A 26,160-nucleotide genomic window follows, 5' to 3' on the forward strand; every position below is an offset into this window, starting at 1 on the left:
CCTACACACACGGGCACATACACACACACACACACACATAGCCATTGGAGCTATGCAGAGCTAATCAGAAAGATTGGTAATCATTAGAACATGAAAGATATGTGTTCATTTTTTATTAAACTTGTGGACTCCCGCAGAAACGGAGGGACTCACATCTCTAATTGAGACTTGCTTACCTCTATACAAATGTGTTTGCTGGCTGTCTTTCTTCAACTGGTATGTGCGGTTGTGTCTGTCTTTGTCTTTCAACACGCCTGGCACGTTTACATTATCAAAGAGATGATTGTATGGAGATGGGGAACACCCCTCCGTTGCATTGTGTACTTGAACAGTCTTTTCACCAAAGCAGCTACATGCGACATTGCAAGGTTTTTGTCAGTCTTTGCCTGAAAACATTAGGCCTTCCTCTCGAACTCTATTTCACTCCTTCTGTGGAAGACTTCAATTATGAGGATGCATCCCGTCATAAAAGGTTCTCTGTAGATGGTGCAACTCTGGCTTCTCTTCCCCGTGCTTTTTGAAAATAATCCGCCCGAGGCCCTGATGAGGTTTGAACTCATGACCCCTGGTTTACGAGACCAGTGCTCTGCCACTGAGCTACAAGGCCACCTGCTGCTTGCTCACAGCCAACAACAGAAAGTGCAAAGAAACCATGGGTTTTACCTAGGTAGATCTCCAGGTATATGAATTTCTGGTTGTGTAAAAATGGCTGTATATCTCTGCATGTGTTCAGTACGTCATCATACATCTGATTTGCGAAAGCGTGTGTGCTTATGTTGGTGATACATTGTCGGTATGCGTTTGAGTATGTACTTTTACGGGTATGTATGTATTGAGTAGGATGCTGAACAGGTTCATGAGTTTAGATAGCAGGTCAGAATGATGGCAAAATGAACATGTAAAAGGCAGACAACTAAAAGAAAAAAGAATTTGGGATGTAAGCTTGGGAGTTTACTAACTGCGCTGATTTTGGCTCCTATAATAGTAAAGAATGGAAACCTACGAGGAAAGTCTTTGACTAATTTCATTCTCCGCCTGCACCAATGAACTTATTTTTACATCTCTATTTCCATATCTGTACTCATTCCTGTCTTTCACAGGGAGGTTGAAAGACTTTGGTCTATGTTTAAATGCAGACTATAAAGAAAAAATACGACGAAGGTGGGATTCGAACCCACGCGTGCAGAGCACAATGGATTAGCAGTCCATCGCCTTAACCACTCGGCCACCTCGTCTGTTTGGGAACGGTGCTCGAATCCCATGCTTAAAGAAGAGATAAAACAATGGTGGTGCAAAGTCAGTGAAAAATAGATCATGTTTGTCATAATAGAAACAAGATCGTTGACTCGTTCTTCCTTACCCGGCCATTGATAGATAAACACATCAAGTTGAAGTTCAGAAAAATATAACAAGAGCTCCTGGAGGGTTCACAACACTAATCCAGAGGAAGGTGCTTGTTCTTCCGTATGGCACACCATTAGTAGTAAAACCAGCATAACGCAAGCTCCAGTTTCCCAGTGTTTGGCATCATTCAACGTTTCCAGCCAAGATCAAAGTTCAGATGCTGCTGCTTCCTGTGATGTCATTGAATTTAAATAGTGAGTGATGGCAATAACCCTTTTCCAATTACATTTTGCCACATCAACGTCCCTGAAAATAGAGAAAGGCGTGCAACCCAGAACCGCTGTACTGTTCAATAGAGTAAGGGCTTCACCGTGATCATCTGCATCTGTCATCACAAGATTATCAAGGTCTTTTTCTTGAAGAAATTAGGTCCAGAAAGCCGACCTTCCCCACAGACTATTCAGACACCTTGCGCTTGTGGCTTTGTTATAGGCCCGAATCCATTGGTAAAAGGTTGCACAGGTACAATGTGCAATATCAGTTCCTATTCAACAATGTTCAAGAAAATTACCATTTGGAGGCCCTGATGAGGATCGAACTCACGACCCCTGGTTTACAAGACCAGTGCTCTGCCACTGAGCTACAGAGCCCCTCAGGATACATAACAGCAACACAACGAGCACACAACATGATGTTTACTGGGTAGACATATTTGAAGGGTGTGTGAGAATGTATGTATATGATTGTGATTTGACCTGTTTTTTTCTGGCCGATTTTTTGAGGAGCAGCTAATTTGTGCGTATTCCGTGCAATTTTAGGGTGACTAATGAGGAGATGTGATGCGTGAAAGTTGAAAAAAACATGTACATGGCAGCAGAGAGACAATATGGATATTACCTTTGCTTTTTTAAATTTCTATCCGGATTCTGGCTCAAAGGGTAGTCAAGCACAGCAGATTGCATTCCTGCCAGTAACACGACAACCTTGTTTGTGTCCTTCTTAATCAACTAACATGCATATTTTCACTTTTGTCTGTATGTTCTTTGAAAGCCAATGGCAATGGTGCTTAGAGCAATGCAGATGTTTAAAAAAGATTTCAAAAGTTAAAATCGACAAAGGTGGGATTCGAAACCACGCGTGTACAGCAGATTAGCAGTCCATCGCCTTAACCACTCGGCCACCTCGTCTACAGGGATTATGTTAGGCATTCAAGTCTTTACAGGTAATAACACAAACATCTTCAAAATAGAACCACAATGCATTCCTTGTTGAGGTACATCCAGCCGTTTGCAGGAAAACTGCCTCACTTGCTGTTGAGAAAAATTCATCAAAGTCCTGGGGTGTTTATAGGCATCGCCAAGATGACATTGGGAGGTGTTTCAATTGACACGTGTTGAATATGAGGAAGAGCATCATGCTGGCTCCAGTGGCACTGCCTGCAGCATGACAAAAATGTAGAAGGGACATTTGACTGCACCATTGGCTGAACATCAGTGGCAAAGTGTATATCAGGCTAAAAGGTAAGCTCCAGTGGCACAATATGGGCACTACAAGGCACCCATAATTTGGTGTCAGCTAAAAAGACAATGCCAGAGCTTGTGGGTGCTTTTGTACACTTGTGTGTGTGTTTGTGGGTGTAGTTTCATGTCGAAAACCAAAACACAGCAGCTCCAGTGGCGCAATCGGTTAGCGCGCGGTACTTATACAGCAGTACATGCAGTGAGCAATGCCGAGGTTGTGAGTTCAAGCCTCACCTGGAGCAACTTTGGAACTTTTTACTAATTCACCTCAAAACTGAATTATTGAACCAATAAATGTTCTGGACATTTTTTGGTTCACCTCAAGGTTTCCTTGATTGTCAGTTAATGTTGTATGACAGCTCCTCTGCCTTTTAGACATGGAATACTCATTGCAAGTTATTTATGGGGTGTTTGCGCTTTAAATACAGCTACGGAGGGTTTTTGAAAATAGAACAGAAAATAAAAAATGTCAACTGTTATTATACTCCATTTTCTGCTGAGCACCACTTACGGAAGACGTTTGTAAAGGTAGAAAAAGGGTTACTAGAGTAGGATCCAGGAGACAATATCAACTTACAAAGAATAATGTTGTCTATTTACTGCATTATCGCCTTTGAAGCAAACCTCTGAGAATAAATACCCTTTCACTAATCAGGCAGTCACTTTGATAAAATCAAGCAGAACAAGGATGCTGATAGGAACTCGCCTCATTTGCATATGGGCTAGGGCTTCTGGGAGCCATGAGAATTAGGAGTTGAAGGTTTTGCAGATCGAGATTGCTAAAGGGCTGGGCATTTGCACAGACCTCTCCATGCCTGATTGGTGCCGAAGGTTAGTTGCAAGTGGTCCCCTGCTCACCCTACCTTACACAGGGCCATGCCCAGTTAGGCCCCTCAGGGCTAGGCCCGGCAGGGCTAAGCCCAGCGTTTGTCAGGCGTTCGTCAGGCGAAGTGCCTGGACCCCTGCTCATCATACCTCAGAATCTGGTCTAGCTATTGCAGACATGGGGAATGGTGCTTTTATCCCATTGACAGCGCCCACAAGCTGCATACTAATAGCCAATGATGTGTGAATGCGGTCAGGGTAGCAGACATATAGAACAATTGGGTGGGTTCGCTTCCGAACTGGATGCACAGGAGCAGGAGAGAATGGCTGTTGGCGATGTATGCAACTTGCTCTGCGTGAACACATCTACCGACCCCTTCCCCTACACACACGGGCACATACACACACACACACACACATAGCCATTGGAGCTATGCAGAGCTAATCAGAAAGATTGGTAATCATTAGAACATGAAAGATATGTGTTCATTTTTTATTAAACTTGTGGACTCCCGCAGAAACGGAGGGACTCACATCTCTAATTGAGACTTGCTTACCTCTATACAAATGTGTTTGCTGGCTGTCTTTCTTCAACTGGTATGTGCGGTTGTGTCTGTCTTTGTCTTTCAACACGCCTGGCACGTTTACATTATCAAAGAGATGATTGTATGGAGATGGGGAACACCCCTCCGTTGCATTGTGTACTTGAACAGTCTTTTCACCAAAGCAGCTACATGCGACATTGCAAGGTTTTTGTCAGTCTTTGCCTGAAAACATTAGGCCTTCCTCTCGAACTCTATTTCACTCCTTCTGTGGAAGACTTCAATTATGAGGATGCATCCCGTCATAAAAGGTTCTCTGTAGATGGTGCAACTCTGGCTTCTCTTCCCCGTGCTTTTTGAAAATAATCCGCCCGAGGCCCTGATGAGGTTTGAACTCATGACCCCTGGTTTACGAGACCAGTGCTCTGCCACTGAGCTACAAGGCCACCTGCTGCTTGCTCACAGCCAACAACAGAAAGTGCAAAGAAACCATGGGTTTTACCTAGGTAGATCTCCAGGTATATGAATTTCTGGTTGTGTAAAAATGGCTGTATATCTCTGCATGTGTTCAGTACGTCATCATACATCTGATTTGCGAAAGCGTGTGTGCTTATGTTGGTGATACATTGTCGGTATGCGTTTGAGTATGTACTTTTACGGGTATGTATGTATTGAGTAGGATGCTGAACAGGTTCATGAGTTTAGATAGCAGGTCAGAATGATGGCAAAATGAACATGTAAAAGGCAGACAACTAAAAGAAAAAAGAATTTGGGATGTAAGCTTGGGAGTTTACTAACTGCGCTGATTTTGGCTCCTATAATAGTAAAGAATGGAAACCTACGAGGAAAGTCTTTGACTAATTTCATTCTCCGCCTGCACCAATGAACTTATTTTTACATCTCTATTTCCATATCTGTACTCATTCCTGTCTTTCACAGGGAGGTTGAAAGACTTTGGTCTATGTTTAAATGCAGACTATAAAGAAAAAATACGACGAAGGTGGGATTCGAACCCACGCGTGCAGAGCACAATGGATTAGCAGTCCATCGCCTTAACCACTCGGCCACCTCGTCTGTTTGGGAACGGTGCTCGAATCCCATGCTTAAAGAAGAGATAAAACAATGGTGGTGCAAAGTCAGTGAAAAATAGATCATGTTTGTCATAATAGAAACAAGATCGTTGACTCGTTCTTCCTTACCCGGCCATTGATAGATAAACACATCAAGTTGAAGTTCAGAAAAATATAACAAGAGCTCCTGGAGGGTTCACAACACTAATCCAGAGGAAGGTGCTTGTTCTTCCGTATGGCACACCATTAGTAGTAAAACCAGCATAACGCAAGCTCCAGTTTCCCAGTGTTTGGCATCATTCAACGTTTCCAGCCAAGATCAAAGTTCAGATGCTGCTGCTTCCTGTGATGTCATTGAATTTAAATAGTGAGTGATGGCAATAACCCTTTTCCAATTAAATTTTGCCACATCAACGTCCCTGAAAATAGAGAAAGGCGTGCAACCCAGAACCGCTGTACTGTTCAATAGAGTAAGGGCTTCACCGTGATCATCTGCATCTGTCATCACAAGATTATCAAGGTCTTTTTCTTGAAGAAATTAGGTCCAGAAAGCCGACCTTCCCCACAGACTATTCAGACACCTTGCGCTTGTGGCTTTGTTATAGGCCCGAATCCATTGGTAAAAGGTTGCACAGGTACAATGTGCAATATCAGTTCCTATTCAACAATGTTCAAGAAAATTACCATTTGGAGGCCCTGATGAGGATCGAACTCACGACCCCTGGTTTACAAGACCAGTGCTCTGCCACTGAGCTACAGAGCCCCTCAGGTTACGACGCATAACAGCAACACAACGAGCACACAACATGATGTTTACTGGGTAGACATATTTGAAGGGTGTGTGAGAATGTATGTATATGATTGTGATTTGACCTGTTTTTTTCTGGCCGATTTTTTGAGGAGCAGCTAATTTGTGCGTATTCCGTGCAATTTTAGGGTGACTAATGAGGAGATGTGATGCGTGAAAGTTGAAAAAAACATGTACATGGCAGCAGAGAGACAATATGGATATTACCTTTGCTTTTTTAAATTTCTATCCGGATTCTGGCTCAAAGGGTAGTCAAGCACAGCAGATTGCATTCCTGCCAGTAACACGACAACCTTGTTTGTGTCCTTCTTAATCAACTAACATGCATATTTTCACTTTTGTCTGTATGTTCTTTGAAAGCCAATGGCAATGGTGCTTAGAGCAATGCAGATGTTTAAAAAAGATTTCAAAAGTTAAAATCGACAAAGGTGGGATTCGAAACCACGCGTGTACAGCAGATTAGCAGTCCATCGCCTTAACCACTCGGCCACCTCGTCTACAGGGATTATGTTAGGCATTCAAGTCTTTACAGGTAATAACACAAACATCTTCAAAATAGAACCACAATGCGTTCCTTGTTGAGGTACATCCAGCCGTTTGCAGGAAAACTGCCTCACTTGCTGTTGAGAAAAATTCATCAAAGTCCTGGGGTGTTTATAGGCATCGCCAAGATGACATTGGGAGGTGTTTCAATTGACACGTGTTGAATATGAGGAAGAGCATCATGCTGGCTCCAGTGGCACTGCCTGCAGCATGACAAAAATGTAGAAGGGACATTTGACTGCACCATTGGCTGAACATCAGTGGCAAAGTGTATATCAGGCTAAAAGGTAAGCTCCAGTGGCACAATATGGGCACTACAAGGCACCCATAATTTGGTGTCAGCTAAAAAGACAATGCCAGAGCTTGTGGGTGCTTTTGTACACTTGTGTGTGTGTTTGTGGGTGTAGTTTCATGTCGAAAACCAAAACACAGCAGCTCCAGTGGCGCAATCGGTTAGCGCGCGGTACTTATACAGCAGTACATGCAGTGAGCAATGCCGAGGTTGTGAGTTCAAGCCTCACCTGGAGCAACTTTGGAACTTTTTACTAATTCACCTCAAAACTGAATTATTGAACCAATAAATGTTCTGGACATTTTTTGGTTCACCTCAAGGTTTCCTTGATTGTCAGTTAATGTTGTATGACAGCTCCTCTGCCTTTTAGACATGGAATACTCATTGCAAGTTATTTATGGGGTGTTTGCGCTTTAAATACAGCTACGGAGGGTTTTTGAAAATAGAACAGAAAATAAAAAATGTCAACTGTTATTATACTCCATTTTCTGCTGAGCACCACTTACGGAAGACATTTGTAAAGGTAGAAAAAGGGTTACTGGAGTAGGATCCAGGAGACAATATCAACTTACAAAGAATAATGTTGTCTATTTACTGCATTATCGCCTTTGAAGCAAACCTCTGAGAATAAATACCCTTTCACTAATCAGGCAGTCACTTTGATAAAATCAAGCAGAACAAGGATGCTGATAGGAACTCGCCTCATTTGCATATGGGCTAGGGCTTCTGGGAGCCATGAGAATTAGGAGTTGAAGGTTTTGCAGATCGAGATTGCTAAAGGGCTGGGCATTTGCACAGACCTCTCCATGCCTGATTGGTGCCGAAGGTTAGTTGCAAGTGGTCCCCTGCTCACCCTACCTTACACAGGGCCATGCCCAGTTAGGCCCCTCAGGGCTAGGCCCGGCAGGGCTAAGCCCAGCGTTTGTCAGGCGTTCGTCAGGCGAAGTGCCTGGACCCCTGCTCATCATACCTCAGAATCTGGTCTAGCTATTGCAGACATGGGGAATGGTGCTTATATCCCATTGACAGCGCCCACAAGCTGCATACTAATAGCCAATGATGTGCGAATGCGGTCAGGGTAGCAGACATATAGAACAATTGGGTGGGTTCGCTTCCGAACTGGATGCACAGGAGCAGGAGAGAATGGCTGTTGGCGATGTATGCAACTTGCTCTGCGTGAACACATCTACCGACCCCTTCCCCTACACACACGGGCACATACACACACACACACACACATAGCCATTGGAGCTATGCAGAGCTAATCAGAAAGATTGGTAATCATTAGAACATGAAAGATATGTGTTCATTTTTTATTAAACTTGTGGACTCCCGCAGAAACGGAGGGACTCACATCTCTAATTGAGGCTTGCTTACCTCTATACAAATGTGTTTGCTGGCTGTCTTTCTTCAACTGGTATGTGCGGTTGTGTCTGTCTTTGTCTTTCAACACGCCTGGCACGTTTACATTATCAAAGAGATGATTGTATGGAGATGGGGAACACCCCTCCGTTGCATTGTGTACTTGAACAGTCTTTTCACCAAAGCAGCTACATGCGACATTGCAAGGTTTTTGTCAGTCTTTGCCTGAAAACATTAGGCCTTCCTCTCGAACTCTATTTCACTCCTTCTGTGGAAGACTTCAATTATGAGGATGCATCCCGTCATAAAAGGTTCTCTGTAGATGGTGCAACTCTGGCTTCTCTTCCCCGTGCTTTTTGAAAATAATCCGCCCGAGGCCCTGATGAGGTTTGAACTCATGACCCCTGGTTTACGAGACCAGTGCTCTGCCACTGAGCTACAAGGCCACCTGCTGCTTGCTCACAGCCAACAACAGAAAGTGCAAAGAAACCATGGGTTTTACCTAGGTAGATCTCCAGGTATATGAATTTCTGGTTGTGTAAAAATGGCTGTATATCTCTGCATGTGTTCAGTACGTCATCATACATCTGATTTGCGAAAGCGTGTGTGCTTATGTTGGTGATACATTGTCGGTATGCGTTTGAGTATGTACTTTTACGGGTATGTATGTATTGAGTAGGATGCTGAACAGGTTCATGAGTTTAGATAGCAGGTCAGAATGATGGCAAAATGAACATGTAAAAGGCAGACAACTAAAAGAAAAAAGAATTTGGGATGTAAGCTTGGGAGTTTACTAACTGCGCTGATTTTGGCTCCTATAATAGTAAAGAATGGAAACCTACGAGGAAAGTCTTTGACTAATTTCATTCTCCGCCTGCACCAATGAACTTATTTTTACATCTCTATTTCCATATCTGTACTCATTCCTGTCTTTCACAGGGAGGTTGAAAGACTTTGGTCTATGTTTAAATGCAGACTATAAAGAAAAAATACGACGAAGGTGGGATTCGAACCCACGCGTGCAGAGCACAATGGATTAGCAGTCCATCGCCTTAACCACTCGGCCACCTCGTCTGTTTGGGAACGGTGCTCGAATCCCATGCTTAAAGAAGAGATAAAACAATGGTGGTGCAAAGTCAGTGAAAAATAGATCATGTTTGTCATAATAGAAACAAGATCGTTGACTCGTTCTTCCTTACCCGGCCATTGATAGATAAACACATCAAGTTGAAGTTCAGAAAAATATAACAAGAGCTCCTGGAGGGTTCACAACACTAATCCAGAGGAAGGTGCTTGTTCTTCCGTATGGCACACCATTAGTAGTAAAACCAGCATAACGCAAGCTCCAGTTTCCCAGTGTTTGGCATCATTCAACGTTTCCAGCCAAGATCAAAGTTCAGATGCTGCTGCTTCCTGTGATGTCATTGAATTTAAATAGTGAGTGATGGCAATAACCCTTTTCCAATTAAATTTTGCCACATCAACGTCCCTGAAAATAGAGAAAGGCGTGCAACCCAGAACCGCTGTACTGTTCAATAGAGTAAGGGCTTCACCGTGATCATCTGCATCTGTCATCACAAGATTATCAAGGTCTTTTTCTTGAAGAAATTAGGTCCAGAAAGCCGACCTTCCCCACAGACTATTCAGACACCTTGCGCTTGTGGCTTTGTTATAGGCCCGAATCCATTGGTAAAAGGTTGCACAGGTACAATGTGCAATATCAGTTCCTATTCAACAATGTTCAAGAAAATTACCATTTGGAGGCCCTGATGAGGATCGAACTCACGACCCCTGGTTTACAAGACCAGTGCTCTGCCACTGAGCTACAGAGCCCCTCAGGTTACGACGCATAACAGCAACACAACGAGCACACAACATGATGTTTACTGGGTAGACATATTTGAAGGGTGTGTGAGAATGTATGTATATGATTGTGATTTGACCTGTTTTTTTCTGGCCGATTTTTTGAGGAGCAGCTAATTTGTGCGTATTCCGTGCAATTTTAGGGTGACTAATGAGGAGATGTGATGCGTGAAAGTTGAAAAAAACATGTACATGGCAGCAGAGAGACAATATGGATATTACCTTTGCTTTTTTAAATTTCTATCCGGATTCTGGCTCAAAGGGTAGTCAAGCACAGCAGATTGCATTCCTGCCAGTAACACGACAACCTTGTTTGTGTCCTTCTTAATCAACTAACATGCATATTTTCACTTTTGTCTGTATGTTCTTTGAAAGCCAATGGCAATGGTGCTTAGAGCAATGCAGATGTTTAAAAAAGATTTCAAAAGTTAAAATCGACAAAGGTGGGATTCGAAACCACGCGTGTACAGCAGATTAGCAGTCCATCGCCTTAACCACTCGGCCACCTCGTCTACAGGGATTATGTTAGGCATTCAAGTCTTTACAGGTAATAACACAAACATCTTCAAAATAGAACCACAATGCGTTCCTTGTTGAGGTACATCCAGCCGTTTGCAGGAAAACTGCCTCACTTGCTGTTGAGAAAAATTCATCAAAGTCCTGGGGTGTTTATAGGCATCGCCAAGATGACATTGGGAGGTGTTTCAATTGACACGTGTTGAATATGAGGAAGAGCATCATGCTGGCTCCAGTGGCACTGCCTGCAGCATGACAAAAATGTAGAAGGGACATTTGACTGCACCATTGGCTGAACATCAGTGGCAAAGTGTATATCAGGCTAAAAGGTAAGCTCCAGTGGCACAATATGGGCACTACAAGGCACCCATAATTTGGTGTCAGCTAAAAAGACAATGCCAGAGCTTGTGGGTGCTTTTGTACACTTGTGTGTGTGTTTGTGGGTGTAGTTTCATGTCGAAAACCAAAACACAGCAGCTCCAGTGGCGCAATCGGTTAGCGCGCGGTACTTATACAGCAGTACATGCAGTGAGCAATGCCGAGGTTGTGAGTTCAAGCCTCACCTGGAGCAACTTTGGAACTTTTTACTAATTCACCTCAAAACTGAATTATTGAACCAATAAATGTTCTGGACATTTTTTGGTTCACCTCAAGGTTTCCTTGATTGTCAGTTAATGTTGTATGACAGCTCCTCTGCCTTTTAGACATGGAATACTCATTGCAAGTTATTTATGGGGTGTTTGCGCTTTAAATACAGCTACGGAGGGTTTTTGAAAATAGAACAGAAAATAAAAAATGTCAACTGTTATTATACTCCATTTTCTGCTGAGCACCACTTACGGAAGACATTTGTAAAGGTAGAAAAAGGGTTACTGGAGTAGGATCCAGGAGACAATATCAACTTACAAAGAATAATGTTGTCTATTTACTGCATTATCGCCTTTGAAGCAAACCTCTGAGAATAAATACCCTTTCACTAATCAGGCAGTCACTTTGATAAAATCAAGCAGAACAAGGATGTTGATAGGAACTCGCCTCATTTGCATATGGGCTAGGGCTTCTGGGAGCCATGAGAATTAGGAGTTGAAGGTTTTGCAGATCGAGATTGCTAAAGGGCTGGGCATTTGCACAGACCTCTCCATGCCTGATTGGTGCCGAAGGTTAGTTGCAAGTGGTCCCCTGCTCACCCTACCTTACACAGGGCCATGCCCAGTTAGGCCCCTCAGGGCTAGGCCCGGCAGGGCTAAGCCCAGCGTTTGTCAGGCGTTCGTCAGGCGAAGTGCCTGGACCCCTGCTCATCATACCTCAGAATCTGGTCTAGCTATTGCAGACATGGGGAATGGTGCTTATATCCCATTGACAGCGCCCACAAGCTGCATACTAATAGCCAATGATGTGTGAATGCGGTCAGGGTAGCAGACATATAGAACAATTGGGTGGGTTCGCTTCCGAACTGGATGCACAGGAGCAGGAGAGAATGGCTGTTGGCGATGTATGCAACTTGCTCTGCGTGAACACATCTACCGACCCCTTCCCCTACACACACGGGCACATACACACACACACACACACATAGCCATTGGAGCTATGCAGAGCTAATCAGAAAGATTGGTAATCATTAGAACATGAAAGATATGTGTTCATTTTTTATTAAACTTGTGGACTCCCGCAGAAACGGAGGGACTCACATCTCTAATTGAGGCTTGCTTACCTCTATACAAATGTGTTTGCTGGCTGTCTTTCTTCAACTGGTATGTGCGGTTGTGTCTGTCTTTGTCTTTCAACACGCCTGGCACGTTTACATTATCAAAGAGATGATTGTATGGAGATGGGGAACACCCCTCCGTTGCATTGTGTACTTGAACAGTCTTTTCACCAAAGCAGCTACATGCGACATTGCAAGGTTTTTGTCAGTCTTTGCCTGAAAACATTAGGCCTTCCTCTCGAACTCTATTTCACTTCTTCTGTGGAAGACTTCAATTATGAGGATGCATCCCGTCATAAAAGGTTCTCTGTAGATGGTGCAACTCTGGCTTCTCTTCCCCGTGCTTTTTGAAAATAATCCGCCCGAGGCCCTGATGAGGTTTGAACTCATGACCCCTGGTTTACGAGACCAGTGCTCTGCCACTGAGCTACAAGGCCACCTGCTGCTTGCTCACAGCCAACAACAGAAAGTGCAAAGAAACCATGGGTTTTACCTAGGTAGATCTCCAGGTATATGAATTTCTGGTTGTGTAAAAATGGCTGTATATCTCTGCATGTGTTCAGTACGTCATCATACATCTGATTTGCGAAAGCGTGTGTGCTTATGTTGGTGATACATTGTCGGTATGCGTTTGAGTATGTACTTTTACGGGTATGTATGTATTGAGTAGGATGCTGAACAGGTTCATGAGTTTAGATAGCAGGTCAGAATGATGGCAAAAGGAACATGTAAAAGGCAGACAACTAAAAGAAAAAAGAATTTGGGATGTAAGCTTGGGAGTTTACTAACTGCGCTGATTTTGGCTCCTATAATAGTAAAGAATGGAAACCTACGAGGAAAGTCTTTGACTAATTTCATTCTCCGCCTGCACCAATGAACTTATTTTTACATCTCTATTTCCATATCTGTACTCATTCCTGTCTTTCACAGGGAGGTTGAAAGACTTTGGTCTATGTTTAAATGCAGACTATAAAGAAAAAATACGACGAAGGTGGGATTCGAACCCACGCGTGCAGAGCACAATGGATTAGCAGTCCATCGCCTTAACCACTCGGCCACCTCGTCTGTTTGGGAACGGTGCTCGAATCCCATGCTTAAAGAAGAGATAAAACAATGGTGGTGCAAAGTCAGTGAAAAATAGATCATGTTTGTCATAATAGAAACAAGATCGTTGACTCGTTCTTCCTTACCCGGCCATTGATAGATAAACACATCAAGTTGAAGTTCAGAAAAATATAACAAGAGCTCCTGGAGGGTTCACAACACTAATCCAGAGGAAGGTGCTTGTTCTTCCGTATGGCACACCATTAGTAGTAAAACCAGCATAACGCAAGCTCCAGTTTCCCAGTGTTTGGCATCATTCAACGTTTCCAGCCAAGATCAAAGTTCAGATGCTGCTGCTTCCTGTGATGTCATTGAATTTAAATAGTGAGTGATGGCAATAACCCTTTTCCAATTAAATTTTGCCACATCAACGTCCCTGAAAATAGAGAAAGGCGTGCAACCCAGAACCGCTGTACTGTTCAATAGAGTAAGGGCTTCACCGTGATCATCTGCATCTGTCATCACAAGATTATCAAGGTCTTTTTCTTGAAGAAATTAGGTCCAGAAAGCCGACCTTCCCCACAGACTATTCAGACACCTTGCGCTTGTGGCTTTGTTATAGGCCCGAATCCATTGGTAAAAGGTTGCACAGGTACAATGTGCAATATCAGTTCCTATTCAACAATGTTCAAGAAAATTACCATTTGGAGGCCCTGATGAGGATCGAACTCACGACCCCTGGTTTACAAGACCAGTGCTCTGCCACTGAGCTACAGAGCCCCTCAGGTTACGACGCATAACAGCAACACAACGAGCACACAACATGATGTTTACTGGGTAGACATATTTGAAGGGTGTGTGAGAATGTATGTATATGATTGTGATTTGACCTGTTTTTTTCTGGCCGATTTTTTGAGGAGCAGCTAATTTGTGCATATTCCGTGCAATTTTAGGGTGACTAATGAGGAGATGTGATGCGTGAAAGTTGAAAAAAACATGTACATGGCAGCAGAGAGACAATATGGATATTACCTTTGCTTTTTTAAATTTCTATCCGGATTCTGGCTCAAAGGGTAGTCAAGCACAGCAGATTGCATTCCTGCCAGTAACACGACAACCTTGTTTGTGTCCTTCTTAATCAACTAACATGCATATTTTCACTTTTGTCTGTATGTTCTTTGAAAGCCAATGGCAATGGTGCTTAGAGCAATGCAGATGTTTAAAAAAGATTTCAAAAGTTAAAATCGACAAAGGTGGGATTCGAAACCACGCGTGTACAGTAGATTAGCAGTCCATCGCCTTAACCACTCGGCCACCTCGTCTACAGGGATTATGTTAGGCATTCAAGTCTTTACAGGTAATAACACAAACATCTTCAAAATAGAACCACAATGCGTTCCTTGTTGAGGTACATCCAGCCGTTTGCAGGAAAACTGCCTCACTTGCTGTTGAGAAAAATTCATCAAAGTCCTGGGGTGTTTATAGGCATCGCCAAGATGACATTGGGAGGTGTTTCAATTGACACGTGTTGAATATGAGGAAGAGCATCATGCTGGCTCCAGTGGCACTGCCTGCAGCATGACAAAAATGTAGAAGGGACATTTGACTGCACCATTGGCTGAACATCAGTGGCAAAGTGTATATCAGGCTAAAAGGTAAGCTCCAGTGGCACAATATGGGCACTACAAGGCACCCATAATTTGGTGTCAGCTAAAAAGACAATGCCAGAGCTTGTGGGTGCTTTTGTACACTTGTGTGTGTGTTTGTGGGTGTAGTTTCATGTTGAAAACCAAAACACAGCAGCTCCAGTGGCGCAATTGGTTAGCGCGCTGTACTTATACAGCAGTACATGCAGTGAGCAATGCCGAGGTTGTGAGTTCAAGCCTCACCTGGAGCAACTTTGGAACTTTTTACTAATTCACCTCAAAACTGAATTATTGAACCAATAAATGTTCTGGACATTTTTTGGTTCACCTCAAGGTTTCCTTGATTGTCAGTTAATGTTGTATGACAGCTCCTCTGCCTTTTAGACATGGAATACTCATTGCAAGTTATTTATGGGGTGTTTGCGCTTTAAATACAGCTACGGAGGGTTTTTGAAAATAGAACAGAAAATAAAAAATGTCAACTGTTATTATACTCCATTTTCTGCTGAGCACCACTTACGGAAGACATTTGTAAAGGTAGAAAAAGGGTTACTGGAGTAGGATCCAGGAGACAATATCAACTTACAAAGAATAATGTTGTCTATTTACTGCATTATCGCCTTTGAAGCAAACCTCTGAGAATAAATACCCTTTCACTAATCAGGCAGTCACTTTGATAAAATCAAGCAGAACAAGGATGCTGATAGGAACTCGCCTCATTTGCATATGGGCTAGGGCTTCTGGGAGCCATGAGAATTAGGAGTTGAAGGTTTTGCAGATCGAGATTGCTAAAGGGCTGGGCATTTGCACAGACCTCTCCATGCCTGATTGGTGCCGAAGGTTAGTTGCAAGTGGTCCCCTGCTCACCCTACCTTACACAGGGCCATGCCCAGTTAGGCCCCTCAGGGCTAGGCCCGGCAGGGCTAAGCCCGGCGTTTGTCAGGCGAAGTGCCTGGACCCCTGCTCATCATACCTCAGAATCTGGTCTAGCTATTGCAGACATGGGGAATGGTGCTTATATCCCATTGACAGCGCCCACAAGCTGCATACTAATAGCCAATGATGTGTGAATGCGGTCAGGGTAGCAGACATATAGAACAATTGGGTGGGTTCGCTTCCGAACTGGATGCACAGGAGCAGGAGAGAATGGCTGTTGGCGATGTATGCAACTTGCTCTGCGTGAACACATCTACCGACCCCTTCCCCTACACACACGGGCACATACACACACACACACACACATAGCCATTGGAGCTATGCAGAGCTAATCAGAAAGATTGGTAATCATTAGAACATGAAAGATATGTGTTCATTTTTTATTAAACTTGTGGACTCCCGCAGAAACGGAGGGACTCACATCTCTAATTGAGGCTTGCTTACCTCTATACAAATGTGTTTGCTGGCTGTCTTTCTTCAACTGGTATGTGCGGTTGTGTCTGTCTTTGTCTTTCAACACGCCTGGCACGTTTACAATATCAAAGAGATGATTGTATGGAGATGGGGAACACCCCTCCGTTGCATTGTGAACTTGAACAGTCTTTTCACCAAAGCAGCTAGATGCGACATTGCAAGGTTTTTGTCAGTCTTTGCCTGAAAACATTAGGCCTTCCTCTCGAACTCTATTTCACTCCTTCTGTGGAAGACTTCAATTATGAGGATGCATCCCGTCATAAAAGGTTCTCTGTAGATGGTGCAACTCTGGCTTCTCTTCCCCGTGCTTTTTGAAAATAATCCGCCCGAGGCCCTGATGAGGTTTGAACTCATGACCCCTGGTTTACGAGACCAGTGCTCTGCCACTGAGCTACAAGGCCACCTGCTGCTTGCTCACAGCCAACAACAGAAAGTGCAAAGAAACCATGGGTTTTACCTAGGTAGATCTCCAGGTATATGAATTTCTGGTTGTGTAAAAATGGCTGTATATCTCTGCATGTGTTCAGTACGTCATCATACATCTGATTTGCGAAAGCGTGTGTGCTTATGTTGGTGATACATTGTCGGTATGCGTTTGAGTATGTACTTTTACGGGTATGTATGTATTGAGTAGGATGCTGAACAGGTTCATGAGTTTAGATAGCAGGTCAGAATGATGGCAAAATGAACATGTAAAAGGCAGACAACTAAAAGAAAAAAGAATTTGGGATGTAAGCTTGGGAGTTTACTAACTGCGCTGATTTTGGCTCCTATAATAGTAAAGAATGGAAACCTACGAGGAAAGTCTTTGACTAATTTCATTCTCCGCCTGCACCAATGAACTTATTTTTACATCTCTATTTCCATATCTGTACTCATTCCTGTCTTTCACAGGGAGGTTGAAAGACTTTGGTCTATGTTTAAATGCAGACTATAAAGAAAAAATACGACGAAGGTGGGATTCGAACCCACGCGTGCAGAGCACAATGGATTAGCAGTCCATCGCCTTAACCACTCGGCCACCTCGTCTGTTTGGGAACGGTGCTCGAATCCCATGCTTAAAGAAGAGATAAAACAATGGTGGTGCAAAGTCAGTGAAAAATAGATCATGTTTGTCATAATAGAAACAAGATCGTTGACTCGTTCTTCCTTACCCGGCCATTGATAGATAAACACATCAAGTTGAAGTTCAGAAAAATATAACAAGAGCTCCTGGAGGGTTCACAACACTAATCCAGAGGAAGGTGCTTGTTCTTCCGTATGGCACACCATTAGTAGTAAAACCAGCATAACGCAAGCTCCAGTTTCCCAGTGTTTGGCATCATTCAACGTTTCCAGCCAAGATCAAAGTTCAGATGCTGCTGCTTCCTGTGATGTCATTGAATTTAAATAGTGAGTGATGGCAATAACCCTTTTCCAATTAAATTTTGCCACATCAACGTCCCTGAAAATAGAGAAAGGCGTGCAACCCAGAACCGCTGTACTGTTCAATAGAGTAAGGGCTTCACCGTGATCATCTGCATCTGTCATCACAAGATTATCAAGGTCTTTTTCTTGAAGAAATTAGGTCCAGAAAGCCGACCTTCCCCACAGACTATTCAGACACCTTGCGCTTGTGGCTTTGTTATAGGCCCGAATCCATTGGTAAAAGGTTGCACAGGTACAATGTGCAATATCAGTTCCTATTCAACAATGTTCAAGAAAATTACCATTTGGAGGCCCTGATGAGGATCGAACTCACGACCCCTGGTTTACAAGACCAGTGCTCTGCCACTGAGCTACAGAGCCCCTCAGGTTACGACGCATAACAGCAACACAACGAGCACACAACATGATGTTTACTGGGTAGACATATTTGAAGGGTGTGTGAGAATGTATGTATATGATTGTGATTTGACCTGTTTTTTTCTGGCCGATTTTTTGAGGAGCAGCTAATTTGTGCGTATTCCGTGCAATTTTAGGGTGACTAATGAGGAGATGTGATGCGTGAAAGTTGAAAAAAACATGTACATGGCAGCAGAGAGACAATATGGATATTACCTTTGCTTTTTTAAATTTCTATCCGGATTCTGGCTCAAAGGGTAGTCAAGCACAGCAGATTGCATTCCTGCCAGTAACACGACAACCTTGTTTGTGTCCTTCTTAATCAACTAACATGCATATTTTCACTTTTGTCTGTATGTTCTTTGAAAGCCAATGGCAATGGTGCTTAGAGCAATGCAGATGTTTAAAAAAGATTTCAAAAGTTAAAATCGACAAAGGTGGGATTCGAAACCACGCGTGTACAGCAGATTAGCAGTCCATCGCCTTAACCACTCGGCCACCTCGTCTACAGGGATTATGTTAGGCATTCAAGTCTTTACAGGTAATAACACAAACATCTTCAAAATAGAACCACAATGCGTTCCTTGTTGAGGTACATCCAGCCGTTTGCAGGAAAACTGCCTCACTTGCTGTTGAGAAAAATTCATCAAAGTCCTGGGGTGTTTATAGGCATCGCCAAGATGACATTGGGAGGTGTTTCAATTGACACGTGTTGAATATGAGGAAGAGCATCATGCTGGCTCCAGTGGCACTGCCTGCAGCATGACAAAAATGTAGAAGGGACATTTGACTGCACCATTGGCTGAACATCAGTGGCAAAGTGTATATCAGGCTAAAAGGTAAGCTCCAGTGGCACAATATGGGCACTACAAGGCACCCATAATTTGGTGTCAGCTAAAAAGACAATGCCAGAGCTTGTGGGTGCTTTTGTACACTTGTGTGTGTGTTTGTGGGTGTAGTTTCATGTCGAAAACCAAAACACAGCAGCTCCAGTGGCGCAATCGGTTAGCGCGCGGTACTTATACAGCAGTACATGCAGTGAGCAATGCCGAGGTTGTGAGTTCAAGCCTCACCTGGAGCAACTTTGGAACTTTTTACTAATTCACCTCAAAACTGAATTATTGAACCAATAAATGTTCTGGACATTTTTTGGTTCACCTCAAGGTTTCCTTGATTGTCAGTTAATGTTGTATGACAGCTCCTCTGCCTTTTAGACATGGAATACTCATTGCAAGTTATTTATGGGGTGTTTGCGCTTTAAATACAGCTACGGAGGGTTTTTGAAAATAGAACAGAAAATAAAAAATGTCAACTGTTATTATACTCCATTTTCTGCTGAGCACCACTTACGGAAGACATTTGTAAAGGTAGAAAAAGGGTTACTGGAGTAGGATCCAGGAGACAATATCAACTTACAAAGAATAATGTTGTCTATTTACTGCATTATCGCCTTTGAAGCAAACCTCTGAGAATAAATACCCTTTCACTAATCAGGCAGTCACTTTGATAAAATCAAGCAGAACAAGGATGCTGATAGGAACTCGCCTCATTTGCATATGGGCTAGGGCTTCTGGGAGCCATGAGAATTAGGAGTTGAAGGTTTTGCAGATCGAGATTGCTAAAGGGCTGGGCATTTGCACAGACCTCTCCATGCCTGATTGGTGCCGAAGGTTAGTTGCAAGTGGTCCCCTGCTCACCCTACCTTACACAGGGCCATGCCCAGTTAGGCCCCTCAGGGCTAGGCCCGGCAGGGCTAAGCCCAGCGTTTGTCAGGCGTTCGTCAGGCGAAGTGCCTGGACCCCTGCTCATCATACCTCAGAATCTGGTCTAGCTATTGCAGACATGGGGAATGGTGCTTATATCCCATTGACAGCGCCCACAAGCTGCATACTAATAGCCAATGATGTGCGAATGCGGTCAGGGTAGCAGACATATAGAACAATTGGGTGGGTTCGCTTCCGAACTGGATGCACAGGAGCAGGAGAGAATGGCTGTTGGCGATGTATGCAACTTGCTCTGCGTGAACACATCTACCGACCCCTTCCCCTACACACACGGGCACATACACACACACACACACACATAGCCATTGGAGCTATGCAGAGCTAATCAGAAAGATTGGTAATCATTAGAACATGAAAGATATGTGTTCATTTTTTATTAAACTTGTGGACTCCCGCAGAAACGGAGGGACTCACATCTCTAATTGAGGCTTGCTTACCTCTATACAAATGTGTTTGCTGGCTGTCTTTCTTCAACTGGTATGTGCGGTTGTGTCTGTCTTTGTCTTTCAACACGCCTGGCACGTTTACATTATCAAAGAGATGATTGTATGGAGATGGGGAACACCCCTCCGTTGCATTGTGTACTTGAACAGTCTTTTCACCAAAGCAGCTACATGCGACATTGCAAGGTTTTTGTCAGTCTTTGCCTGAAAACATTAGGCCTTCCTCTCGAACTCTATTTCACTCCTTCTGTGGAAGACTTCAATTATGAGGATGCATCCCGTCATAAAAGGTTCTCTGTAGATGGTGCAACTCTGGCTTCTCTTCCCCGTGCTTTTTGAAAATAATCCGCCCGAGGCCCTGATGAGGTTTGAACTCATGACCCCTGGTTTACGAGACCAGTGCTCTGCCACTGAGCTACAAGGCCACCTGCTGCTTGCTCACAGCCAACAACAGAAAGTGCAAAGAAACCATGGGTTTTACCTAGGTAGATCTCCAGGTATATGAATTTCTGGTTGTGTAAAAATGGCTGTATATCTCTGCATGTGTTCAGTACGTCATCATACATCTGATTTGCGAAAGCGTGTGTGCTTATGTTGGTGATACATTGTCGGTATGCGTTTGAGTATGTACTTTTACGGGTATGTATGTATTGAGTAGGATGCTGAACAGGTTCATGAGTTTAGATAGCAGGTCAGAATGATGGCAAAATGAACATGTAAAAGGCAGACAACTAAAAGAAAAAAGAATTTGGGATGTAAGCTTGGGAGTTTACTAACTGCGCTGATTTTGGCTCCTATAATAGTAAAGAATGGAAACCTACGAGGAAAGTCTTTGACTAATTTCATTCTCCGCCTGCACCAATGAACTTATTTTTACATCTCTATTTCCATATCTGTACTCATTCCTGTCTTTCACAGGGAGGTTGAAAGACTTTGGTCTATGTTTAAATGCAGACTATAAAGAAAAAATACGACGAAGGTGGGATTCGAACCCACGCGTGCAGAGCACAATGGATTAGCAGTCCATCGCCTTAACCACTCGGCCACCTCGTCTGTTTGGGAACGGTGCTCGAATCCCATGCTTAAAGAAGAGATAAAACAATGGTGGTGCAAAGTCAGTGAAAAATAGATCATGTTTGTCATAATAGAAACAAGATCGTTGACTCGTTCTTCCTTACCCGGCCATTGATAGATAAACACATCAAGTTGAAGTTCAGAAAAATATAACAAGAGCTCCTGGAGGGTTCACAACACTAATCCAGAGGAAGGTGCTTGTTCTTCCGTATGGCACACCATTAGTAGTAAAACCAGCATAACGCAAGCTCCAGTTTCCCAGTGTTTGGCATCATTCAACGTTTCCAGCCAAGATCAAAGTTCAGATGCTGCTGCTTCCTGTGATGTCATTGAATTTAAATAGTGAGTGATGGCAATAACCCTTTTCCAATTAAATTTTGCCACATCAACGTCCCTGAAAATAGAGAAAGGCGTGCAACCCAGAACCGCTGTACTGTTCAATAGAGTAAGGGCTTCACCGTGATCATCTGCATCTGTCATCACAAGATTATCAAGGTCTTTTTCTTGAAGAAATTAGGTCCAGAAAGCCGACCTTCCCCACAGACTATTCAGACACCTTGCGCTTGTGGCTTTGTTATAGGCCCGAATCCATTGGTAAAAGGTTGCACAGGTACAATGTGCAATATCAGTTCCTATTCAACAATGTTCAAGAAAATTACCATTTGGAGGCCCTGATGAGGATCGAACTCACGACCCCTGGTTTACAAGACCAGTGCTCTGCCACTGAGCTACAGAGCCCCTCAGGTTACGACGCATAACAGCAACACAACGAGCACACAACATGATGTTTACTGGGTAGACATATTTGAAGGGTGTGTGAGAATGTATGTATATGATTGTGATTTGACCTGTTTTTTTCTGGCCGATTTTTTGAGGAGCAGCTAATTTGTGCGTATTCCGTGCAATTTTAGGGTGACTAATGAGGAGATGTGATGCGTGAAAGTTGAAAAAAACATGTACATGGCAGCAGAGAGACAATATGGATATTACCTTTGCTTTTTTAAATTTCTATCCGGATTCTGGCTCAAAGGGTAGTCAAGCACAGCAGATTGCATTCCTGCCAGTAACACGACAACCTTGTTTGTGTCCTTCTTAATCAACTAACATGCATATTTTCACTTTTGTCTGTATGTTCTTTGAAAGCCAATGGCAATGGTGCTTAGAGCAATGCAGATGTTTAAAAAAGATTTCAAAAGTTAAAATCGACAAAGGTGGGATTCGAAACCACGCGTGTACAGCAGATTAGCAGTCCATCGCCTTAACCACTCGGCCACCTCGTCTACAGGGATTATGTTAGGCATTCAAGTCTTTACAGGTAATAACACAAACATCTTCAAAATAGAACCACAATGCGTTCCTTGTTGAGGTACATCCAGCCGTTTGCAGGAAAACTGCCTCACTTGCTGTTGAGAAAAATTCATCAAAGTCCTGGGGTGTTTATAGGCATCGCCAAGATGACATTGGGAGGTGTTTCAATTGACACGTGTTGAATATGAGGAAGAGCATCATGCTGGCTCCAGTGGCACTGCCTGCAGCATGACAAAAATGTAGAAGGGACATTTGACTGCACCATTGGCTGAACATCAGTGGCAAAGTGTATATCAGGCTAAAAGGTAAGCTCCAGTGGCACAATATGGGCACTACAAGGCACCCATAATTTGGTGTCAGCTAAAAAGACAATGCCAGAGCTTGTGGGTGCTTTTGTACACTTGTGTGTGTGTTTGTGGGTGTAGTTTCATGTCGAAAACCAAAACACAGCAGCTCCAGTGGCGCAATCGGTTAGCGCGCGGTACTTATACAGCAGTACATGCAGTGAGCAATGCCGAGGTTGTGAGTTCAAGCCTCACCTGGAGCAACTTTGGAACTTTTTACTAATTCACCTCAAAACTGAATTATTGAACCAATAAATGTTCTGGACATTTTTTGGTTCACCTCAAGGTTTCCTTGATTGTCAGTTAATGTTGTATGACAGCTCCTCTGCCTTTTAGACATGGAATACTCATTGCAAGTTATTTATGGGGTGTTTGCGCTTTAAATACAGCTACGGAGGGTTTTTGAAAATAGAACAGAAAATAAAAAATGTCAACTGTTATTATACTCCATTTTCTGCTGAGCACCACTTACGGAAGACATTTGTAAAGGTAGAAAAAGGGTTACTGGAGTAGGATCCAGGAGACAATATCAACTTACAAAGAATAATGTTGTCTATTTACTGCATTATCGCCTTTGAAGCAAACCTCTGAGAATAAATACCCTTTCACTAATCAGGCAGTCACTTTGATAAAATCAAGCAGAACAAGGATGCTGATAGGAACTCGCCTCATTTGCATATGGGCTAGGGCTTCTGGGAGCCATGAGAATTAGGAGTTGAAGGTTTTGCAGATCGAGATTGCTAAAGGGCTGGGCATTTGCACAGACCTCTCCATGCCTGATTGGTGCCGAAGGTTAGTTGCAAGTGGTCCCCTGCTCACCCTACCTTACACAGGGCCATGCCCAGTTAGGCCCCTCAGGGCTAGGCCCGGCAGGGCTAAGCCCAGCGTTTGTCAGGCGTTCGTCAGGCGAAGTGCCTGGACCCCTGCTCATCATACCTCAGAATCTGGTCTAGCTATTGCAGACATGGGGAATGGTGCTTATATCCCATTGACAGCGCCCACAAGCTGCATACTAATAGCCAATGATGTGTGAATGCGGTCAGGGTAGCAGACATATAGAACAATTGGGTGGGTTCGCTTCCGAACTGGATGCACAGGAGCAGGAGAGAATGGCTGTTGGCGATGTATGCAACTTGCTCTGCGTGAACACATCTACCGACCCCTTCCCCTACACACACGGGCACATACACACACACACACACACATAGCCATTGGAGCTATGCAGAGCTAATCAGAAAGATTGGTAATCATTAGAACATGAAAGATATGTGTTCATTTTTTATTAAACTTGTGGACTCCCGCAGAAACGGAGGGACTCACATCTCTAATTGAGGCTTGCTTACCTCTATACAAATGTGTTTTCTGGCTGTCTTTCTTCAACTGGTATGTGCGGTTGTGTCTGTCTTTGTCTTTCAACACGCCTGGCACGTTTACATTATCAAAGAGATGATTGTATGGAGATGGGGAACACCCCTCCGTTGCATTGTGTACTTGAACAGTCTTTTCACCAAAGCAGCTACATGCGACATTGCAAGGTTTTTGTCAGTCTTTGCCTGAAAACATTAGGCCTTCCTCTCGAACTCTATTTCACTTCTTCTGTGGAAGACTTCAATTATGAGGATGCATCCCGTCATAAAAGGTTCTCTGTAGATGGTGCAACTCTGGCTTCTCTTCCCCGTGCTTTTTGAAAATAATCCGCCCGAGGCCCTGATGAGGTTTGAACTCATGACCCCTGGTTTTCGAGACCAGTGCTCTGCCACTGAGCTACAAGGCCACCTGCTGCTTGCTCACAGCCAACAACAGAAAGTGCAAAGAAACCATGGGTTTTACCTAGGTAGATCTCCAGGTATATGAATTTCTGGTTGTGTAAAAATGGCTGTATATCTCTGCATGTGTTCAGTACGTCATCATACATCTGATTTGCGAAAGCGTGTGTGCTTATGTTGGTGATACATTGTCGGTATGCGTTTGAGTATGTACTTTTACGGGTATGTATGTATTGAGTAGGATGCTGAACAGGTTCATGAGTTTAGATAGCAGGTCAGAATGATGGCAAAAGGAACATGTAAAAGGCAGACAACTAAAAGAAAAAAGAATTTGGGATGTAAGCTTGGGAGTTTACTAACTGCGCTGATTTTGGCTCCTATAATAGTAAAGAATGGAAACCTACGAGGAAAGTCTTTGACTAATTTCATTCTCCGCCTGCACCAATGAACTTATTTTTACATCTCTATTTCCATATCTGTACTCATTCCTGTCTTTCACAGGGAGGTTGAAAGACTTTGGTCTATGTTTAAATGCAGACTATAAAGAAAAAATACAACGAAGGTGGGATTCGAACCCACGCGTGCAGAGCACAATGGATTAGCAGTCCATCGCCTTAACCACTCGGCCACCTCGTCTGTTTGGGAACGGTGCTCGAATCCCATGCTTAAAGAAGAGATAAAACAATGGTGGTGCAAAGTCAGTGAAAAATAGATCATGTTTGTCATAATAGAAACAAGATCGTTGACTCGTTCTTCCTTACCCGGCCATTGATAGATAAACACATCAAGTTGAAGTTCAGAAAAATATAACAAGAGCTCCTGGAGGGTTCACAACACTAATCCAGAGGAAGGTGCTTGTTCTTCCGTATGGCACACCATTAGTAGTAAAACCAGCATAACGCAAGCTCCAGTTTCCCAGTGTTTGGCATCATTCAACGTTTCCAGCCAAGATCAAAGTTCAGATGCTGCTGCTTCCTGTGATGTCATTGAATTTAAATAGTGAGTGATGGCAATAACCCTTTTCCAATTAAATTTTGCCACATCAACGTCCCTGAAAATAGAGAAAGGCGTGCAACCCAGAACCGCTGTACTGTTCAATAGAGTAAGGGCTTCACCGTGATCATCTG

General features: G+C 43.4%; 27 non-coding genes across 27 annotated transcripts; 6 read left to right on the top strand and 21 right to left on the bottom strand.

The window, feature by feature from the left end:
- Positions 1-535: 535 nt before the first annotated feature.
- Positions 536-607, bottom strand: TRNAT-CGU (transfer RNA threonine (anticodon CGU)). The gene has a single exon. It is a non-coding gene; the product is annotated as a tRNA-Thr (tRNA).
- A 546-nt stretch (positions 608-1,153) lies between these two features.
- Positions 1,154-1,235, bottom strand: TRNAS-GCU (transfer RNA serine (anticodon GCU)). The gene has a single exon. It is a non-coding gene; the product is annotated as a tRNA-Ser (tRNA).
- A 687-nt stretch (positions 1,236-1,922) lies between these two features.
- Positions 1,923-1,994, bottom strand: TRNAT-UGU (transfer RNA threonine (anticodon UGU)). Its single transcript has one exon. It is a non-coding gene; the product is annotated as a tRNA-Thr (tRNA).
- A 1,017-nt stretch (positions 1,995-3,011) lies between these two features.
- TRNAI-UAU (transfer RNA isoleucine (anticodon UAU)) lies at positions 3,012-3,106 on the top strand. Its single transcript has 2 exons — positions 3,012-3,049; positions 3,071-3,106. It is a non-coding gene; the product is annotated as a tRNA-Ile (tRNA).
- Positions 3,107-4,605: 1,499 nt separating this feature from the next.
- Positions 4,606-4,677, bottom strand: TRNAT-CGU (transfer RNA threonine (anticodon CGU)). Its single transcript has one exon. It is a non-coding gene; the product is annotated as a tRNA-Thr (tRNA).
- A 546-nt stretch (positions 4,678-5,223) lies between these two features.
- TRNAS-GCU (transfer RNA serine (anticodon GCU)) lies at positions 5,224-5,305 on the bottom strand. The gene has a single exon. It is a non-coding gene; the product is annotated as a tRNA-Ser (tRNA).
- Positions 5,306-5,992: 687 nt separating this feature from the next.
- TRNAT-UGU (transfer RNA threonine (anticodon UGU)) lies at positions 5,993-6,064 on the bottom strand. Its single transcript has one exon. It is a non-coding gene; the product is annotated as a tRNA-Thr (tRNA).
- A 1,022-nt stretch (positions 6,065-7,086) lies between these two features.
- Positions 7,087-7,181, top strand: TRNAI-UAU (transfer RNA isoleucine (anticodon UAU)). The gene is made up of 2 exons: positions 7,087-7,124; positions 7,146-7,181. It is a non-coding gene; the product is annotated as a tRNA-Ile (tRNA).
- A 1,499-nt stretch (positions 7,182-8,680) lies between these two features.
- Positions 8,681-8,752, bottom strand: TRNAT-CGU (transfer RNA threonine (anticodon CGU)). Its single transcript has one exon. It is a non-coding gene; the product is annotated as a tRNA-Thr (tRNA).
- A 546-nt stretch (positions 8,753-9,298) lies between these two features.
- On the bottom strand, positions 9,299-9,380 carry TRNAS-GCU (transfer RNA serine (anticodon GCU)). The gene has a single exon. It is a non-coding gene; the product is annotated as a tRNA-Ser (tRNA).
- A 687-nt stretch (positions 9,381-10,067) lies between these two features.
- TRNAT-UGU (transfer RNA threonine (anticodon UGU)) lies at positions 10,068-10,139 on the bottom strand. The gene has a single exon. It is a non-coding gene; the product is annotated as a tRNA-Thr (tRNA).
- A 1,022-nt stretch (positions 10,140-11,161) lies between these two features.
- Positions 11,162-11,256, top strand: TRNAI-UAU (transfer RNA isoleucine (anticodon UAU)). Its single transcript has 2 exons — positions 11,162-11,199; positions 11,221-11,256. It is a non-coding gene; the product is annotated as a tRNA-Ile (tRNA).
- Positions 11,257-12,755: 1,499 nt separating this feature from the next.
- On the bottom strand, positions 12,756-12,827 carry TRNAT-CGU (transfer RNA threonine (anticodon CGU)). The gene has a single exon. It is a non-coding gene; the product is annotated as a tRNA-Thr (tRNA).
- Positions 12,828-13,373: 546 nt separating this feature from the next.
- Positions 13,374-13,455, bottom strand: TRNAS-GCU (transfer RNA serine (anticodon GCU)). Its single transcript has one exon. It is a non-coding gene; the product is annotated as a tRNA-Ser (tRNA).
- Positions 13,456-14,142: 687 nt separating this feature from the next.
- TRNAT-UGU (transfer RNA threonine (anticodon UGU)) lies at positions 14,143-14,214 on the bottom strand. The gene has a single exon. It is a non-coding gene; the product is annotated as a tRNA-Thr (tRNA).
- Positions 14,215-14,679: 465 nt separating this feature from the next.
- TRNAS-GCU (transfer RNA serine (anticodon GCU)) lies at positions 14,680-14,756 on the bottom strand. Its single transcript has one exon. It is a non-coding gene; the product is annotated as a tRNA-Ser (tRNA).
- A 480-nt stretch (positions 14,757-15,236) lies between these two features.
- TRNAI-UAU (transfer RNA isoleucine (anticodon UAU)) lies at positions 15,237-15,331 on the top strand. The gene is made up of 2 exons: positions 15,237-15,274; positions 15,296-15,331. It is a non-coding gene; the product is annotated as a tRNA-Ile (tRNA).
- Positions 15,332-16,819: 1,488 nt separating this feature from the next.
- Positions 16,820-16,891, bottom strand: TRNAT-CGU (transfer RNA threonine (anticodon CGU)). Its single transcript has one exon. It is a non-coding gene; the product is annotated as a tRNA-Thr (tRNA).
- Positions 16,892-17,437: 546 nt separating this feature from the next.
- Positions 17,438-17,519, bottom strand: TRNAS-GCU (transfer RNA serine (anticodon GCU)). Its single transcript has one exon. It is a non-coding gene; the product is annotated as a tRNA-Ser (tRNA).
- Positions 17,520-18,206: 687 nt separating this feature from the next.
- On the bottom strand, positions 18,207-18,278 carry TRNAT-UGU (transfer RNA threonine (anticodon UGU)). The gene has a single exon. It is a non-coding gene; the product is annotated as a tRNA-Thr (tRNA).
- Positions 18,279-19,300: 1,022 nt separating this feature from the next.
- Positions 19,301-19,395, top strand: TRNAI-UAU (transfer RNA isoleucine (anticodon UAU)). The gene is made up of 2 exons: positions 19,301-19,338; positions 19,360-19,395. It is a non-coding gene; the product is annotated as a tRNA-Ile (tRNA).
- A 1,499-nt stretch (positions 19,396-20,894) lies between these two features.
- Positions 20,895-20,966, bottom strand: TRNAT-CGU (transfer RNA threonine (anticodon CGU)). The gene has a single exon. It is a non-coding gene; the product is annotated as a tRNA-Thr (tRNA).
- Positions 20,967-21,512: 546 nt separating this feature from the next.
- On the bottom strand, positions 21,513-21,594 carry TRNAS-GCU (transfer RNA serine (anticodon GCU)). The gene has a single exon. It is a non-coding gene; the product is annotated as a tRNA-Ser (tRNA).
- A 687-nt stretch (positions 21,595-22,281) lies between these two features.
- TRNAT-UGU (transfer RNA threonine (anticodon UGU)) lies at positions 22,282-22,353 on the bottom strand. Its single transcript has one exon. It is a non-coding gene; the product is annotated as a tRNA-Thr (tRNA).
- A 1,022-nt stretch (positions 22,354-23,375) lies between these two features.
- On the top strand, positions 23,376-23,470 carry TRNAI-UAU (transfer RNA isoleucine (anticodon UAU)). Its single transcript has 2 exons — positions 23,376-23,413; positions 23,435-23,470. It is a non-coding gene; the product is annotated as a tRNA-Ile (tRNA).
- A 1,499-nt stretch (positions 23,471-24,969) lies between these two features.
- On the bottom strand, positions 24,970-25,041 carry TRNAS-CGA (transfer RNA serine (anticodon CGA)). The gene has a single exon. It is a non-coding gene; the product is annotated as a tRNA-Ser (tRNA).
- Positions 25,042-25,587: 546 nt separating this feature from the next.
- TRNAS-GCU (transfer RNA serine (anticodon GCU)) lies at positions 25,588-25,669 on the bottom strand. Its single transcript has one exon. It is a non-coding gene; the product is annotated as a tRNA-Ser (tRNA).
- Between the last annotated feature and the right edge of the window lie 491 nt (positions 25,670-26,160).

Source organism: Ambystoma mexicanum, chromosome 13 (genome assembly GCF_040938575.1).
Source record: "Ambystoma mexicanum isolate Mex_15411 chromosome 13, UKY_AmexF1_1, whole genome shotgun sequence".
Lineage (NCBI taxonomy): Eukaryota > Metazoa > Chordata > Amphibia > Caudata > Ambystomatidae > Ambystoma > Ambystoma mexicanum.